At 39.3% G+C, this 14,857-nt stretch overlaps 1 protein-coding gene across 10 annotated transcripts in view; it reads right to left on the bottom strand.

The window, feature by feature from the left end:
- LOC150083758 (uncharacterized) overlaps positions 1-14,857 on the bottom strand; it is a 999,111-nt gene that overhangs the window by 126,223 nt on the left and 858,031 nt on the right. The gene's annotated exons all lie outside the window — the stretch shown is intronic.

The raw sequence follows: 14,857 nt of genomic DNA, 5'->3' as shown, positions 1-14,857 counted from the left end.
TTATGGCACACACTTAGTTCAAAAATTTGAGATCAAAATCATTGCAGCATCATTTCTATATATTCATAGTACCATGCCACTTCTTATCAGAAAAGTGTCTAGAATTCCTTTTTATTGAAATCTGCATGTCATTTCATTATTGTTTTTATTAGCTGAGTTTTGTAGGTAGGTAATTTTGAAAGATGGGATGAGATGAGATGAGATGAGATGATTTTAAATCAGAGTTAAAAACTCCTGCAGTTCTGTCTTTTATGTGATAAGTAGAGGATCTTTAAAGAATTGTGCAACTCAGTATAAGTCGTTATACAATAAAATCCCGCTAATCCAGATTAATAGGGGAAGAGGAGTAATCCAAATTATAGAATATAATTATGTGTAAATATTTACAAGCTGTAGTTCATAAAACCTAGCACAAGACTAGGAGAAATGGAGACAGCTCATCAAAGGGGCAAACTAGTCGATAGACTGATACACTGAAGAAGAAGTTCATAAAAACAAGCACATTCATTTGCAATTCAGCAATATACATGAACTTAGTATTAGGATTCAATTGATAAATAAGATGACAAAAATAAAATTTGTAAAAATTTTTGTTAAATTTCTGCAATTTCTGTTCCATCCTTCTATAATTATATTGTATTTACATTATGTATTATTGTGTATAAGTATTTCATTAATGTAAAATGAATGTGTATGTCATTTTATTGATACTTTGTTCAAATAAATTGCAATGTGAAATAATAAAGTTAATATTAATTTTAAGTATGAAAAACAAGGACACCTACCTGCTTGTAAAAGCCTGTTGTTTTAACATAATTAATAGTAGACAAAGTATCATACTTTATCATTATAACATAACTACTCAAATCCTGGATTTATGAGAGAGAGAGAATCGATCTTTTTGTTAGGCTCTCTGTAGTAACCTTCTTTGATCCCTTTTCCATCTCACAACCTACTAGAGTTGATTCCATAGAGTTTTTACATCTTTTTACGAAAAAAAAAAAAAAATCACAACCCTCTGCCTTCTGCCCTGCAGCCACCCAGCAATCCATCTTAGAATCGTACGAGTAATCCCAACCTGTTCAAGCTTATGCAGTAACCCCTCATGAGGAACGGAGTCAAATGCTTTGCTAAAATCCAAATAAACTATCTTGAAATTGTTCTCTAATTCCAGCTCATGAATAACTGTCAGCCTACTAAGTTAGTTAAACATGATTTTCCCTTAACAAAGCCATTTTGTGTGTCCATCAGAATGCTATACCTCTCTAAATGTCTCTGAATTATTGCAGTCTCAGTCATTCCCTCTAAGATTTTCCCTACCACTGAAGTCAGACTAACTGGTCTGCAGTTACCAACTTCGTTCATAGAACCACTTTTACATAAAAGTGGTGATACAGTGGCACTACTCTAATCCAAAGAAATCTCCCGAGTCCAAATATGTTCTCATAATTAATCTCAATGGTTCAATACACTCCATTGTGCTGTCTCTAACATCTACAGGATATATGCAATCAACTCCGGAAGCCACACTTGCCTTTATGCTCAAAAGTTTTTCTAATAAACAATCATCTGTAATCACAACATCACTAATTTCATATGGCTTAGCTTCACTCGTACCACCTCTTTTCAGCATGAAGGGTCTTTCCTCAGTAAAGACCGATGCAAAGTACCTATTCAATTCATCTGCAACATGTTGGGTTATTTAAGACTTTCCCACACCGTGTTATTATTGTTATTTTGTTTTTTTTTAAGGAGCATTAGCAACTAAGGCCACATTGCTCCGGAGATATGCGGTGGTCATTCCCTGACCTTTCTGCATCCTCCGTATTTGGTGGTCATGGGCTCGAACCCCGGCCTAATCAAGAAGCGTGTGCTACGCACTGCTGCTCCTGCCCACCAGGCTACAGAGGCGCCACACCCAGTGTACAAGGGTACTAATCTGATTAGCTTACTTCTTCATTGTAGTAGTAATAGTAATGGAAAATGATGCTAGAAAGCAAGCTTATATAGTACTCAGCCAAAAAAAAAAAAAAAACATCTGTACCCTCCAAGAATTCGTCTAGTTCTCCCTCGAATTTATTCTACCCATCCATTTCCACAACAAATGGAATTCTGTTCCAACAACCAACCACCCGCTGGCTGAAGGCAAACTTCCACACATCTATCCTACAACCATCCTTTCTCAACTTGAATTTATGTCCCCTCGTGTGTAGTCCCAACAAGTGGAAGAATACCGTTAACATTCAGCATACTCAATCCAGTCAGGGTTTTAAACACCTCAATTAGATTTCCCCGCAGGTGCCTGGTCTTGAAATGCTGAAATCTGCAGAAATCAAGCCTAGCTAGGTAAGAACACTCTTTTGTTCCCTTCCACAAGATTCCACATTCCACAAGATCTACATCCTTCCTAAAGTGAGTCTTCCAAAGCTGCATACAGTACTAAAGATGCGGCCTAACCATGGCCTTACACAAAAGGATAATCATCAACTTATCCCTGCTAGCAAAGTTTCTGTATATCATTGACAAAACTCCACGAGTTCTCCTGGCAGCATATCTGCACTGCTCAGAGAATTTCATGTCTGACTGCACAATTATCCCCAGTTCTTTTTCATTCTACACTACTCTGAAAGTAGTATCACACAGTTGATAAGTTACACTGAGGTTACTGCTACCAATGGGCAATACCTTGTATTTGTCAACGTTAAACTTCAACTGACATTTCTCAGCCCATCAACCCAATTTTCCTAGATCTTGTTGCAGCTCACCCTGATGACTCTCGTTAACCACTCTGCCAAACTTTGTATCATCTGTAAGCTTAAGACAATAAGCCTGACATATACTCATCAATATCATTGATAAATATTGAAAATAATGGACCTGGCACCAAACTCTGGAGAACTCCACTAATATCATTATTCCACAAAGGGCATTAGTATTGTCAGAGGTATATGATGCAAGAAAGCAAGTTTATACAACATCAGCAAAAAAAAAAAAAAAAAATCTTTCCATTTCACCCATCGATTTCCTTTAAACGTTTGTCCAGTTCTTCCTTGAATTTATTTAAGCTATCAATTTCCATAACGACAGATGGAAGTTTGTTTCAGCAATCAACCACCCGCTGACTAAAGGCAAATTTCACAACTGTCTTTCCTCGGTTTGAATTTATGCCCCCTCAGGTTTATAATCTGGGCAAGGGGAAGAATACCATCAGCATTGAGCCTGCTCAAACCATTCAAGATCTTATACACCTCAATTAGATCACCTCGCAGGTGCCTAGTCTCCAGACGCTGCAATTTGCAGAACTTCAGCCTTTCTTGGTAAGAGCACCCCTTTGTTCCCCTAACCAGTCTTGCTGCCCTTCTCTGCACTCATTCTATCAACTCTGCATCCTATATCATTGAAATTAAATTCCATATCATTGACAAGATATGGAATTTCATTGACTGTATACCATCGACAAGACCTCATCGACCTGCTGTGGCAGCCTGTCTGCACTGGTCAAAAAAACTTCATATATGACTGCACAATTACCGCAAGGTCTTTTTCATTCTCCACTACCCTGAGTGTAACACTTCAGCCTTTTTGGTAAGAGCACCCCTTTGTTCCCCTCACCAGTCTTGTTGCTCTTCTCTGTACTCATTCTATCAACTCTACATCCTTCCTAAAATGAGGCCTCCAGACCTGGATGCAGTACTCAAGGTGTGGCCTGACCACTACCTTATAGTGGGTTGGAAAACTGCTAGCTTGGGGGGAGACAAAGACCAATAGATTGACAGTAGCCACTGGCAGAGGTGAAAGAGATTCTTGCACTGCTTCTATTAGAATGAGCAGAAGCCTGAAAAACAAGATGCATGGTATTTCAGAGACTGCCGGGAGCCATTGCGGTACAAGTAAACACATGGGTTGTGTTAGGGTAGCTAAGAATAGAAACAGGTGCAGGTATACTTGCGTGTACACCAATGCTAGGAGTTTAGTAAATAAATTTGATGAATTTGAGGTACTGCTCAAAACATCAAAGGCAGATATTGTTGGGATATCAGAGACGTGGTGTCACACAGATATAAGGGATGCAGAACTGCAATTTGGGGAGTACAACGTCTACAGAAAGGATAGACAGGATAGGAAGGGGGGGGGGGTTATGCTATTAGTTAAGAAACACATAAAAACCAAGGAAGTGAAGCCAGTCGATATCGCTGGACAGTGCAGTGTTGAGTCAGTTTGGTGTGACATAAGCATTGGGAGATCAAAATTGAGAGTAGGAGTGTGCTATAGGCCTAATGACTCTGATGAGTATAATAAGGAACTGTACAGGGAAATAGAGTGGGCCAGTAAATCAGAGAGTCTTATAATGGGAGATTTTAATTTCCCAGATATTGACTGGAATTTGGGGGCTGGTTACTCACGCACTAGCAGGGCTTTTGTGGATTTATTGGATGATTGTTTTCTACATCAGCATGTTCGTCAGGCAACTAGAGGGAGTAATACTCTTGATTTGATTATCAGCAGTGATTCTTCATGCATTAAGAATCTGCAGATAAATGAACCACTAGGTGGCAGTGATCACAGTGTGCTGAAGTGGGATTTACTCAAAGAGGTAACTACCATTAGGGGTAAAGGGAAGGGTTATTGCTTCCGTAAAGGCGACTACGATGGACTGAGACAGTATTTAAATTCTATACAGTGGGACCAACTGATGATGTTACCAACAGCAAATTCAAAATGGGAAGCATTCAAAGAACGTATCTTGGAAGCTACTAGGCTTTACATACCAACTAAGAAATATTGTTCAAGGTTTAGGCCAAAATGGATGTCAGATGAACTAATGAGGCATATGGCAGAGAAGAAAAATGCATGGGATACTTACAAATTAACACATGACACAGAAGCCTATGATAGATACAAGTTGATATGCAACCAAGTTACAAAGGAGGTTAGGCAGGCGAAGGCAGATTACGAGAAATCTTTGGCAAGGGATGCAAAGAAAAACAGCAAAGAGTTCTTTACTTATGTAAACTCTAGAAGGAAGGGGATGAATCAGATTGGTCCACTTGATATTGATGGGTCAACTGTTGATGATCCTGCTCAGGTAGCTAACAAACTAAATGAATATTTTGCATCGACATTCACACATGAGGAGTTATTCAGCAAGGGGAATGCTAGAGGTGTATTCAACTCTAGCAGTAAGCTACAGAATCTTGAAATAACTGGGAGTAAAGTGGAGGAGAAACTGTTGAAGATAAACACAAGAAAGGCACCCGGGGTGGATGGGATCTATCCAGTTATATTAAAGGAGGCAGCAAAGGAAGTAAGCAAACCCTTAGCCATAATTATGAGAGCTTCCTTGGACTCAGGGGAGGTACCCATAGACTGGAAATGTGCAAATGTGACCCCAATTCACAAAGGAGGATCAAAGGCTGACACAAGTAATTATAGACCTGTGAGCTTAACTTCTGTTCCAGGAAAATTAATGGAGGCACTGGTTAAAGAAGCACTGCAGGATCATTTAGACAAGACTTCAGTTATAGCTCAGACACAGCATGGTTTTGTTAAGGGGAAGTCTTGCCTGACCAACTTGATTGGATACTATGATGCAGTCACAAAAGAACTGGATGCAGGGAATAACTTTGATATTATATACTTGGATCTTAGAAAGGCTTTTGATACTGTTGCACATGGAAGACTGCTACACAAATTGGAGCAGTGTGACATTGGAGGCAAATTGCTGCTATGGATAAAGGGGTGGTTGAGGGGGAGAAGACAGAGAGTGGTAATCAATGGACACTGCTCATCGTGGACTAATGTTATTAGTGGAGTCCCTCAGGGCTCAGTGTTGGGTCCATTATTGTTTTCTATATTTATAAATGATATTGATGATGGTATATCAAGCTTAATGTCCAAGTTTGCAGATGATACAAAGGTTGGCAGGGTTGTCAAGGACACCACTGACACTATGCTGCTGCAACAGGATCTGGAAAGGTTGAGCAGATGGGCTGAGAGGTGGCAAATGAAGTTTAACATTGAAAAATGTAAAGTACTACACATGGGAAACAGCAACCCCAGAGCAACGTACCAACTCTGTGGTACTACACTGACAGTGGTAGAGAATGAAAGGGACTTGGGGGTGGTTGTGCAGGCAGATATGAAGTTCTCTGAGCAGCGCAGACGGGCTGCAAGAGTAGCTCATGGAGTATTGTCAATGATATACAGGAATTTTTCCAGCAGGGATAAGGAGGTGATTATTCCATTGTATAAGGCAATGGTCAGGCCACACCTAGGGTACTGTATACAGGTCTGGAGGCCTCATTTCAAGAAGGATGTAGAGCTGCTGGAACGAGTACAGAGAAGGGCAACAAGATTAGTGAATGGAACAAAGGGGTGCTCTTACGAAGAAAGGCTTAAGTTTTGCAAATTACAGTGTCTGGAGACTAGGCACCAGCGAGGTGATCTGATAGAGGTGTATAAAGCCTTGAATGGTTTAAGCATGCTCAATGCTGATGGGATTCTTCCTCTAGCTCAGAAAAATCACCTGAGAGGGCATAAATTCAAATTGAGGAAAGACAGATGTAGGATAGACGTGCGGAAATTTGCCTTTAGCCAACGGGTGGTTGGTTGGTTGGTGGAACAGACTTCCATCCCTTGTGGTGGAGGTTGATAGCCTAAATAAGTTTAAGGCTCAGCTGGACAGGTATTTTTAACGAACAGAGGGGTGAAGTGGAAGTGGGTTTTTTTTTTGGCTGATGCTGCATAAGCTTGCTTTATTGCATCAAATGCCTCTACTAATGCTAATGCTTATAGAAGGGGATAATCACATTTTTATCTCTGCTAGCAAAATTCTAAATCATTGACAAGATATGGAATTCCATTGACTGTATACCATCGACAAGACCTCATCGACCTACTGTGGCAGCCTGTCTGCACTACTTAAAAAAACTTCATATCTGACTGCACAATTACCCCAAGGTCTTTTTCATTCTCCACTACCCTGAGTGTAACACCACACAATTGGTATATTTTTCTAGAGTTACTGCTACCTATATGCAGTACTTTACATTTGCCAATTTAACTTCAGTTACCACTTCTCAGCCATCTGCCCAACTTTTCTAGATCCTATTGCAGTAGCTTACTGTTATTAACAACCCTGAGGTTGTTAATGACAAAGCACCAATCCTGGGGAGACTCCACTAATAACATTAGTCCACAAAGAGCAATGTCCACTGATTACCACTCTCTATCTTCTCCCAATCAACCATACTTTTATCCACTGCAGCAACTTTCCCTTAATGCCATACTACTTCAATTTCTACAGTAGTCAAATTTGTAAATTTGTACAATTCTTCCATGTGCAACAGTATCAAAAGCTTTCCTGAAATCCATGTATATGATATCAAACTTACCTTTTACGTCCACTTCCTTTGTGACCACTTCATAGTATCCAATCAAACTGGTCAGACAAGACTTCCCCTTAACAAACCCATGCTGAGCTATAACTGAAGTCTCATATAGATGATCCTGCATTGCTTCTTTAACCAATGCCTCCATTAATTTCCCTGGAACAGAAGTTAAACTAACAGGTCTGTAATTACCTGTGTCTCCCTTTGATCCTCCTTTGTGAATTGGGGTTACATTTGCACATCTCCAGTCCATGGGTACCTCCCCTGAGTCCAGGGAAGCTCTCATAATTATGGCTAAGGGTTTGCTGCCTCCTTTAATGTAACTGGATAAATTATATCCACCCCAGGTGCCTTTCTTGTGTTTATCTTCAACAATTTCTCCTCCACTTTACTCTCAGTTATTACAAGATTTTCTAGCTTACTGCCAGAGTTGAATGCACCTCTGGCATTCCCCTCCCTGAATAACTCATCATGTGTGAATGTCGATGCAAAATATTCATTTAGTTTGTTAGCTACCTGTGCAGGATCATCAACAGTTGAACCATCAATATCAAGTGGACCAATCTGATTCATCCCCTTCCTTCTAAAGTTTACATAAGTAAAGAACTCTTTCCTGTTTTTCTTTGCATGCTTTGCCAAAGATTTCTGGTAATCTGCCTTCAGCTGCCTAACCTCCTTTGTAACTTGGTTACACAGCTTATATCTATCATAGGCTTCTGTGTCACATGTTAATTTATATGTATCCCATGCAGTTTTCTTCTCTGTCAGATGTCTAATTAGTTCATCTGACATCCATTTAGGCCTAAATCTTGAACAATATTTCTTTGTTGGTATGAAATGCCTAGAAGCTTCCAAGATTAATTCTTCGAATGCTTCCCATTTTGAATTTGCTGTTGGTAACATCATCAGTTGGTTCCACCGTATAGAATTTAATTACTGTCTCAGACCACGATAGTCACCTTTACGAAAGCAAAAACTCTTCCCTTTACCTTTGATGGTAGTTACCTCTTTGAGTAAATCCCACTTCAGCACACTGTGATCACTGCCACCTAGTGGTTCCTTTATCTGCAGATTCTTGATGCATGAAGAATCATTACTGATAATCAGATCAAGAGTTTTACTCCCTCTAGTTGCCTCCCAAACATGCTGCTGTAGAAAACAATCATCCAATAAATCCACAAAAGCTTTGCTAGTGTGACACCTAATTTATAAGACACCTAATTTACTGGCCCACTCTATTTCTCTGCACAATTGCTCATTATACTCATCAGATTCATTAAGCCTATAACACACACCTACTTTCATTTTTCCTTTCCCAGTGCTTATGTCACACCAAACAGACTCAACATTGCATTGTCCTCTAACATCAATTGGATGCACTTCCTTAGATTTTATGTGTTTCTTAACTAATAGCATAACCCCTCCTCCCTTCCTGTCCTGTCTATCCGTTCTGTACACATTGTACTCCCCAAATTCCAGTTCTGCACTGCTTATGTCTGTGTGATACCATGTCTCTGATATCCCAACAATATCTGCCTTTGATGTCTTGACTAGCACTTCAAGCTCATCGAATTTATTAACTGTACTCCTAGCATTGGTGTACATACAAGTATACATGCACCTGTTTCTACTCTTAGTTACCCTAACACAGCCCATGTATTTACTTGTTCCACTATGACTCCCAGCAGTCCTGGAAATTCCCATTGCCTTGCTTTCCAGGCTGCTGCTCAATTGCATTTCAATAGAAGTAGTGCAAGAATCACTTTTACCTCTGCCAGTGGCTACTGTTAATCTATTAGTCATTGTATCTCCCCAAACTAGCAGTTTTCCGACCCACCTAACACTGCCTCGATAGCATCAGCAAATATTCTTGCACCCTTTCTATTTAAGTGTATCCCATCCCTGTAGAAGCATTCTCTCCTGTTAACAAGCACAGACCAGGCTGAGAAAAATTCTAGCCCCTTGAGCCTTGCACAATCTCTCCAGGGCCGAACTGATTGACAAGGCTCTCATCATATACTCCCTCCTATCGTGTCTGGGCAGTATTGCAGACACTTTCAAATTCAACCCTAACTCATGGCTTTTTTTCAGCATTGTCTTGTACTTGTTAAGAAATTCTGCTGGTCTCCTACTCTTAATATCATTAGTGCCAACGTGTACAACAATATCACCCTTTGTGCCCTTAAAGGATGATATCTGCCCTACAACTTCATCAACTTTTGCCCCTGACAGACATACCCTGGTCCTGTTCCATCTATCCTTTTTGCATAATATGTTCGCCGTTTCCCTGAAAATAGAGTCAACTACAATAACTAGTTCCTTTGGGACAGCGCATTCTGCCTTGGGGGTTGTCACTGTGTTGCGTGATGTTCAAGTGCAAGCTCTGGCTTTGATGTGGGCAGCTGAAAGCTTGATGGGCCCTCAATTTAAATCCTTTGAGGGCATCCACCCTGTCCTTCAAACTCTCATATACGCCCATAACAATGCCAGGTTGGCACCTGATTTCCTCGCACTCCTTAAATCATGCATACACAAAGACATTTCCCTTGGCAATATCATGTCCCATTCCTGATTGCTTCACAAACATCAAACAAGCATCAAACATGAATAATAATACTCTCTTTACATCCCTGAAAATCTGACAGTCTGTTGGTAACATCATCAGTTGTTTCAGTCTGGATCTGACAATCTGTTGGTAACATCATCAGTTCTTTCAGTCTGATTCTCCACCACCTATCTTTATTACAAAAAATGTTACCCGTTTTCCTGACAACAGAGTCAGGAAATAAAACTATATCACCTTGACCAGAGCAGTGTGCACTTGCCTATTCTTTTCTTGGATCTGAATCGGGGGTGCATCACTTGGCAAGTCAGGAGATAGTCCCAGTTACATTTTGATATCATATATTTGGATTTGAGTAAAGCTTTTGACACTGTTACGCATGGAAGACTATTGTACAGATTAGAGCAGAATGGTATTAAGGGTAAGTTGCTACAATGGATAAAAGGATGGTTGAGTGGGAGAAGACAGAGGGTGTTAATTAATGCGTGCTTCTCTTCGTGGACTAATCTTATCCACAGGGTTCGGTGTTGCGTCCTCTGTTGTTTTGTATATTTATCAATGATATTGATGAAGGTATATCAGGCTTAGTGTCGAAGTTTGCAGATGATACAAAGGTTGGAAGGGTTGTTAATGACAGTAATGGCAGTGTGCTACTGCAACAGGATCTAGATAATTTGGGCAGATGGGCTAAGAAGTGGCAACTGAAGTTTAACCTTGACAAATGCAAAGTACTCCATATGGGTAGAAGTAACCCCAGAGAAACGTACCAACTGTGTGGTACTACACTTAAGGTGGTAGAAAATGAAAAAGACCTGGGAGTAATTGTGCAGTCAGATATGAAGTTTTCTGAGCAATGCAGACAGGCTGCCAGGGCAGATCATGGGGTTTTGTCAATGATATATAGGAATTTTGCTAGCAGGGAAAAGGAGGTGATTGTCCCTCTGTATAAGGCAATGGTCAGACCATGCCTTTAGTACTGCGTACAGGTCTGGAGGCCTCATTTTAGGAAGGATGTAGATTTGCTTGAGCTTGTACAGAGAAGGGCAACAAGATTGGTGAGGGGAATGAAGGGATCCTCTTACCAAGAGAGGCTTAGGTTCTGCAAATTGCAGTGGCTGGAGACTAGGCACATGCGCGGTGATCTGATTGAGCTGTATAAGGCCTTGAATGGGTTGGGCACGCTGAATTCTGATGGGATCCTTCCACTTGTTCAGACTAAGAACCTAAGGGGGCATAAATTCAAATTAAGAAAAGACAGATGTAGAATAGATGTGCAGAAATTTGCCTTTAGCCAGCGGGTGGTTTTTTGCTGTAAGAAACTTCCATCTGTCGTGGTGGAAGTTGATAGGTTAAATAAATTTAAGGAGGAACTGGACAGGCATTTGGAGGGAATAGTGTGATTTTTTTGGCTGATGCTGCATAAGCTCATACACTTGCTTACTTACATCACATGCCACTACTACTACATTTATTTCTAGGGCAAGCACTCATTTCTTCAGTGACTCAAATTCTTCTCGTAATGCACAGTTGTAATTTGAGATTAGTACACTCCTTACATCGGTTGCAAAGAAAAGTTCGTCAGTTGAGCTAGGTCTGTCTGCCAGACCAGCCTTAGAACACATTCCACAGGCTATACAAATGACGAAGTTGTGTTTCATGCTGGAAATGCCTGGAGGTATTTTCCATTTGAGTTCTAATGTTCCTGGACTTTGTATTGTAAGTGGATCTTGTAGAAACCATAATTTAAGTAAAATTTGAACTTTAGGAAGATTACAAAATTTAAATTTACAATATATTATGGAATTTATATTAACAAAATATTGTAGAAATTATATTTCAAATGAACAGAGGGGTGAAGTGGAAGTGGTTATTTTTTATTTATTTATTTTTTTTTTTTTTGGCTGATGTTGCATAAGCTTGCTTTCTTGCATTAAATGCCTCTACTAATGCTAATATTTGCATCTCCAGTCCATAGGGAATTCCCCTGAATCCAAGTACGCTCTCATAATGACGGCTAATGGTTTACTTACCTCCTTTGCTATCTCCCTTAATACAATTGGATAGATTACATCCACCCTAGGTGCCTTTTTTATGTCCATTGTCAACAATTTTCCTCCACTTTCCTTTTAGTTATCGCAAGGCGCCTCCGTAGCCAGGTGGGAAGGAGCAGCAGTGCGTAGCGTATGCTTCTTGATTAGACCGGGGTTCAAGCCCGTCACCACCAAATACGGAGGATGCAGAAAGGTCAGGGAATGACCACCGCATATTCCAAGAGCAATATGGCCTTAGTTGCTAATGCTCCTAAAAGCCAAATAACAACAACAACATATCGCAAAGTCATTCAGCTCCTCTTTTGAGTTTGATAAACTTCTGGCATGCACTGTCTTCCCTAAAGAATTCCTCATATGTGAATATAGATGCAAAACACCTATTCCATTTGTCCACAACCTGGGCAGGATCATCAACAGGTAACCCATAGACATCAAGTTGTCCAATGTGATTCAACCCCTTCCTTCTACTCTATATATAAGCATATATTTGCTGTTTTTCTTTGCATTCTTTGACAGAGACTTCTCGTAATCTGCCTTAGCTTGCCTAACCTCCTTTGTGACTTGATTACAGAATAATTTATACATACCATAGGCTTCTGTATCACCTGATAGTTTATATGCATCCTATGCACTTTTATTCTCTGCCACATGTCTCAATGCTTCTTGATTAGACCGGGGTTCGAGCCCGTCACCACCAAATACGGAGGATGCGGAAAGGTCAGGGAATGACCACCGCACCGGAGCAATATGGCCTTAGTTGCTAATGCTCCTAAAAACCAAAACAACAACAACAACATGTCTCAATAGTTCATCTGACATCCCTTTAGGTTTACGCCTTGAATGGTATTTCTTTGTTGGTATGAAAAGCCTAGTGGCTTCTTTGATTACTTTTCTGAATACAGTAAACCCCCGCTATTCGCGGTATCTGTATTCGCGGTTTCGCGTATTCGCGATCGCCGATTTAATATAAAATGAAACCTAAAAAAATGTGAATTTTAAAGCGCCGTGAATATTTTCCGCCATAAAAAACATGGGCGTGGCAAAAATTATCTTTCCCGGTCAAAACAGCGCTCAGTGGGTGGGGGGGGGAGGAGTAACAAAATCGCGAGCGTGGATCTTTCTCGCTAATCCTTGTTCAGTATGTGTTATGCGCTTGTCATGGAAGGTTTCGTCGTTTGCTTTTAATTTATATGCTTATAAATTGAATAAATTTATCAATTTATAAATTGATATGCTTACAAAAATGATAAATCTACCGTTTTGCAGTGTAAAACGGACTTTTTCGAGTGTGTTAACGGAAGAAAGTGACTTTATTGTGGACAAGTTCTTTCTAACTCCTACAAAAATATGGCTACAAATAACAAGATAAATGTGAAAATATCAAAGAAGGTGATGACATTAGCGAATTAAATTGAGTTATTAGATAAAATTTCTAATGGTGAAAGTGTCTCCTCAGTGGCAAAACATTATAAAATTAATGAGTCAACGGAACGATCAATCAAAAAATCGGAAGGAAAAATCCGCCGTAGTGTCCGTGAAAACGCGCTAATTGCTTCAAAAATTTGCTCTGTAACTCGTGATGTTAAATTAGAAAAAATGGAAAAAGCTTTAAACCTGTGGATAGAAGACCGAACTCAAAATAAAATTCCGTTAAGTTCACTCATCATTCGTGAAAAGGCAAAACTCCTTTATCAACACTTTAGCGAAACTGGTGATAGCACTGGCGGGATAAGTTTTTTTGCTAGCAAAGGCATATTACATTTAATATTAAATTGTTTCTTATTTTCATTTCGATGCCATATGCTTGCATTTCACTATGTACTGTCTATGGGTACATATAAAGTTACATATAATACATACATAGACAAAATTTTAGACTAGTTTTTCTTATATATTTCATACTTTGGAACGGAACCCCTTTATTACTATGGGAGCCATAACTCAGTATTCGCGTTTTCGGTATTCGCGACATTTCTCAGGAACGTAACCCCCGCGAATAGCGAGGGTTTACTGTACTTCCCATTTAGAGTTTACTGTTGGTAACATCATCAGTTAGTCCCACTGCACACAACTTAAAACCATCTGAGACCTCTGTAGTCATCCTTACGAAAGCAAAAGCCTTTCCTTTTAGCCTTGACAGTTATGTCTTTAATTAAATTCCACATAAGTACACGTGATCGCTGCCAACCAGTGGTCTTTTACCTGCAGATAAAGATGAACCCAAAAGAACATTAGATACTACTTCCAAAGTTGCAGGAACCAATTAAACTCATGCATTTAATTATAACTAATAATTAGGTTAATTGTTATGTTTACTTTTAGGATTTATTTGTTTAGTTCATCCCCATCCATTCTGTTTATTTCAGTTCTTTCCAATTCGCTATTTTTCCCTACATATTTTGTGTTTTCATACACATTTTGATTTTCATGTCAATGTACTTTAAAAATTCTGAATTGAACATAATCAAATTTACTGAAGTATTTCCTCATTAAAAAAATGAAAATTAATATTTTCTTGACCAATATTAATTCCTGTATGCTCTCTATTGGTTGAGGGCCACCCCTACCCTTATTTCTTCTTCATTATTTGAAGTTTTTCCTAATTACATCTATTCACCTTAGACCAATATCTATAACATTTGCTTCATTAAGCATCCGTTCTCCCTATTATTTAAAGGTTAATCTACTCTATTTAACTTCATACTGATATCTTTAGTATTAGTTTTATAAATCATCCAAACGCTAGTAGGTGTTATTTTGAGTGTTCAATGGTGGTGTCCAGTGAGTGAAGCTTTCTTCTTACTGTTTATCTCTTGTATTGTATTTTGCATTGAAATTCATTATGAAAATTA

This window comes from Mastigoproctus giganteus, chromosome 7 (assembly GCF_048544385.1).
Source record: "Mastigoproctus giganteus isolate SK-2022 chromosome 7, ASM4854438v1, whole genome shotgun sequence".
Lineage (NCBI taxonomy): Eukaryota > Metazoa > Arthropoda > Arachnida > Uropygi > Thelyphonidae > Mastigoproctus > Mastigoproctus giganteus.
This window is presented reverse-complemented; position numbering and strand designations above follow the sequence as displayed.